Below are 5,026 nucleotides of genomic sequence, written 5' to 3' on the forward strand. Positions count from 1 at the left end.
CTCGATTCATCGGCATATTGCTTCATTTGGTTTTGTGCCTTAGCCATGTTATCCTTGCACCTTTGCATTACTGCTTTGCATTACTGCACACATCTTCTTAATCTCCTCTTTGGATTGAGGATTCACATTTTCCTCATTGAATGCAATGGAAGAAGGTACATGCACCTTATACCCATACATGGCTTCAAATGGAGACATACCAATACTCATGTGATAGGTATTATTATGGCAAAATTCAGCTAAGTGCAACCATTTGTCCCATGAAGATTGGGTGTCATAACCATAGTGTCTCAAATAGACTTCAAGCCACTTGTTTATCCTCTCGGTTTGGCCATCCGTTTGCGGATGATACGCTGTACATGGAGTGAGTGTAGTTCCCATGGAATCAAAGACACGCTTCCAAAAATGGCTCATGAACTTGGCATCCCTATCACTCACCACTTGCTTTGGCATTCCGTGCAATCTAAACACATGCTCCATAAATTGTTGAGCCACCATCGAAGCTGTATATTGCACCTTTGTGGATATGAAATGAGCCGCCTTTGTTAGTCTATCTACCACCACATAGATGCTATTCCACCCTTGCTTAGTAGTGGGCAGCCCGGTGATGAAATCCATAGCTATGTGGGTTCACTTTCCTTTCGGGATAGGCAATGGTTGCAACAATCCACCCGGCAATTGATTTGGATTCTGGTTTTGTTGTTGGCAAGGCAAACACTTTTACACATAGTCATGCACATCCTTCCAAAGTCCTTTCCAAAAGAAACTCTTCTGTATCTTATCATAAGTCTTGAACACTTCCAAATGACCCGCCATTGGTGAAGAGTGCATCTCTTGTAGGATTTTCAGCTTGAAGGATGAGTGAGGAACCAAATATACATTTCCTTTGTACCAAAGCAATCCATTGCGCACTTCAAGATGTGGATATTCATCACATAACCTTGCTGTAATTTTTGAAACATTGGACCAACCATGTCATATCCACCAAATACTCCTCTTGTATCTCATGAATCCAATCATAATGCACCTCCAAAATACCATGTAGAGTGCAAGCCCACATCCTAGAAAGTGCATCCGCCACAACATTATCCTTTCCCACGGTGTAAGAGATCTCGAAATCATAATTGTTCAAGGTAGCAAGCCATACAAATAGTGATGCCACTTCTTTATGGCATGCAAAGTGGCCAACATTCTTAATCATACACATGAAGCTCCCTTTCCTTCTCAGTAAGCTTTCTACTCTCATAAGCAATTACCTCATGTTCTTGATATAGCATGGCACCAATTTCTCTCCCACTTGCATCAGCCCGTATAGTGAAAGGCTTAGAAAAATCAAGGCAAACCAATATTGGAGATGAAATGAGTGCTTGCTTGAGCTCTTGAAAGCTCTTATCGGCCACGGCATCCCAAAAAAATGCTTCCTTCTTAAGTCTATCGATAAGTGGGGCTACCATGTGAGCATAATGGCGTATGAACCTCCGATAGAAGGATGATTGTCCCAAAAATCCCCTAAATTAAGTAGTGTTGGATGGTGTAGGCCACTCTTTAACAAATTGCACCTTCGTGGGATCCATCTTAATACCATCATTGCTCACAATGTGACCCAAATATTCCACTTCTTGTGACATAAAAGTGCACTTGCTTTGCTTGGCAAACAACTTGTGCTCCCTCAATACCTTCAACACTTGCTCCACATGGATCAAGTGCTCTTCCCTTGACTTGCTATACACAAGTATGTCATCAAAGAAGACCAAAATTGATTTGTAGAGGAATGGCTTCAAGACTTTGTTCATGAGAGCTTGAAATGTGGTCGGGGCATTTGATAATCCAAAAGACATAACCATGAATTGAAATAGACCTTGTTTAGTATGGAATGCCGTCCTAAACTCATCACCATCTTTCATCCTTATTTGATCATACTCGGACTTGAGATCTATCTTGGAGAAGTATTTTGCTCCTTTCAATTCATCAAGTAAATCATAAATCCTTGGAATGGGATATCGATTCTTTGCACATTCTATAAGATCCATCCTTCTTCTTCACCAACAAAACCAGTGAGGCAAAAGGTGATTGGCTTGGTTGTATGAATCCCATTTCCAGAAGCTCTTCCACTTGCTTTGCCACCTCTTCCCGCTCAACCTTCGAAAGCCTATAAGGAGGCTTATTGAGTGGTTTTGCATCCTTCTCAAGCTCTATGGCATGATCAACTTCTCTAGTAGGTGGCAAGCATTTGGGTGCTTCAAACACATCTTTGTACTCTTGCAACAAGGCATCCATCCCTTTATCATGTATTTGCAACCCATTGTCCTCTTCTTGACGAGTGAGTTGTAGCATGTAAACAAGGCATAAACTCTTCAACTCCCTCTTCATTTGTTTCATGGATATCAAGGTTAAAGTATGGCTGCAAATTCCATCCAAGCAAAGCTCTTTGCCCTCATGCATAAACCACATTTTCATGTGCTCCAAATCCATTGAGAATTTACCCAAAGTGTGCAACCAATCACACCCAAGTACCACATCAATGGGGCCCATATCAAGCACAATCAAACGAGCATCATAGGCATATTTGGAAGACAAAGAAATCCTTGTTGCAACCCAACTATTGCTTAGCTCATGTTGTCCATTTGCAACCTCCACTTTAAGAGCCTTCATCATCTCTATTGGGCATAGCTTCAAAGAATTTATTGATTTGGAGTTCACAAAACTATGTGTGCTCCCCGAATCAACAAGTATATGAACAGATCTACCCCCAATCTTTCCCATAAGCCTCAAAGTGTTGGAACCTTTGCATCCTGCTTAGCTTCTTTGTGAAATGGAACAAAGCATGGCTATCTTTTTTTTTTTTTTCAACTTCTACCCAATCCTCTCCACCCGAATCAAAAGGAAACTCTTGACAAGGATCAAGAGTAGGCTCTTCTATCACCTCATTTGCATAATCTTGAAATTCAGCCTCATCCACATAATCCAATGGTACCTCTTCATCTTCCACCACCTCAAGAATCATGTTGGCTCTCACCTCCTTTGCCTTGCAAACCTTTTTATGCTTAGGATTCCATTTCTCATTGCAAAGGAAGCAAACCCCTTTCTTCCTCTTCTCCTCCATCTCCGCTTGTGACAATTTCTTAATCACCTTGCCTTGAAGGGAAGAAGATTTGGCATCACTCTTGAGAGGCGGTTTAGTAAATAGAACCACTTCATTTCACATTCTTTGGTTGTCCATACACGCTAGGGTATCGTTGTCTGGGAGTAGAAGTTGGAGTGAAACTTGCACGAGATACATATGGTGTTGAAGAGGAAGACATTGGCCATTTTACTGCATTTGGGGTGAAAGTAGACCTCTGCATAATACATGGCATCTTGCAAAGTTTGAGGTCTCTAAGCCTTCACATACCAGCTCCAAGTGAGGATTGCAATCCATGTCTGTACTTCACCATTTTGTTGTATTCATTCATTCCTCCAACAAACATGGAAAGCTTCCTAAATTGGTTGTTATATTCCTTGACGGAACTTCCCTTTTGCTCCAAGTCATACCATTGGTTGCTATATTCCTTGACGGAACTTCCCTTTTGCTCCAAGTCATACCATTGTCCCACCAATTGAGCCCGTTCCAATGGAGATGTAAACTTTTGAAACATGGCATCTTTGAATGCTTCCCAAGTGACAAAATGCAAGCCTTCATGTTGAGTAAACTGCCACCATGAATGGGCATAATCTTCCAAATGCAACACGACAAATTGTACTTTGTCTTCTTCCTCACGAGGATATAATGCAAAGTACATCTCCATCTTGCTAGTCCATTCTTCCAATTCCTCGGTGGTTGTATTCATCCCTTTGAACTTGGGAAGTGTAATCTCGTCTTTCACATCTTTGGCTCTTAGTGATTCCAATGCGGTCAATATGGTGAACTACTAGGCCTAATAAGTTTCCTATCAAGTAGATTCTGAATTTGAGATTGGATCTCTTTTTGCTCTAGAAAATTTACTCTATAAGGAGCCCTACAAGGAGGAATACTACTAGGGATAATGTCTATCCTACGGTCTTCTGATCTAGAATTAGGTAATCTAGGAGGTAACTCATTTATAAAACAATCCAAAAATTGTGAAATGAATGGTTGTACAAGGTGTCCTTAGAATTTGGCTTAGAGATAGAAACCTCATTAACCATGACTAGATAAGTCTTTTCCTTTTTCTCATGGCTCACTTAGCTTGGGTATGGCTAAGGAGTGCATATTCATTAGTTTCTCTTAATCCTTTTAAGCATAAATTTTCACCATTGAATATAAAATATATGACATGTGAATCATAACCAATGTGAGGGTTATGCTCATGTCTCCATGGCATTCCAAGGATAACATCTTATGAATGCAAAGGTGCAACTAGAAAAGTATGGGGTTAAGAATATGGTGCAATGAATAAAACAATATCTCACTTTCTACGTGCAATTATACTTTGTTCCTTGAAAAGCAGTTTTGATATTATACTTTAAAGGAGTAGCATTTAATTTAAGAGCATGCACAAGCTTTTCAGAAATAAAATCATGTGTACTACTATTATCATGCAATATATTTACTTCCTTGCCTTAATTTGTCCTTTAGTTTTTAAAAGCATATGAGGTGAAACTTGCTTTTCCATAGGTTTAGGCATACCTAGATCATCTTAGAGATCTTCATTTTTTAGAATTACTCTCTTGCTCGGGAGAGAGGTCATTGTCTTCTGCATCTTCTTCACCATCAATCGTGTTGACATGTGCAGTTGTTGAATTCTTCTTCTTCTCCGAGCAATTGGGTGCAATGTGTCCTTTTTCTTGACAATTGTAACATGCCACCACTTGAGGTACAAAGCATTGTTTCTTCTTTGCATCATCGTTCTTCTTCTTGTTGTTATTAGAACCACTATTGTTATTGTTGTTTGATGCAACACCCTTGGTATCATTAGTGTACCTGCTAAACTTATGAAAAGAAACAAACTTTCTAAATTTGTTAGCATGAGAATCCTGTGGGGGCGGTTTATTATCTTTTGGTACTCCA

This window comes from Cibotium barometz, chromosome 1 (assembly GCF_041138505.1).
Source record: "Cibotium barometz isolate CiBa-2024 chromosome 1, ASM4113850v1, whole genome shotgun sequence".
Taxonomy (NCBI): domain Eukaryota; kingdom Viridiplantae; phylum Streptophyta; class Polypodiopsida; order Cyatheales; family Cibotiaceae; genus Cibotium; species Cibotium barometz.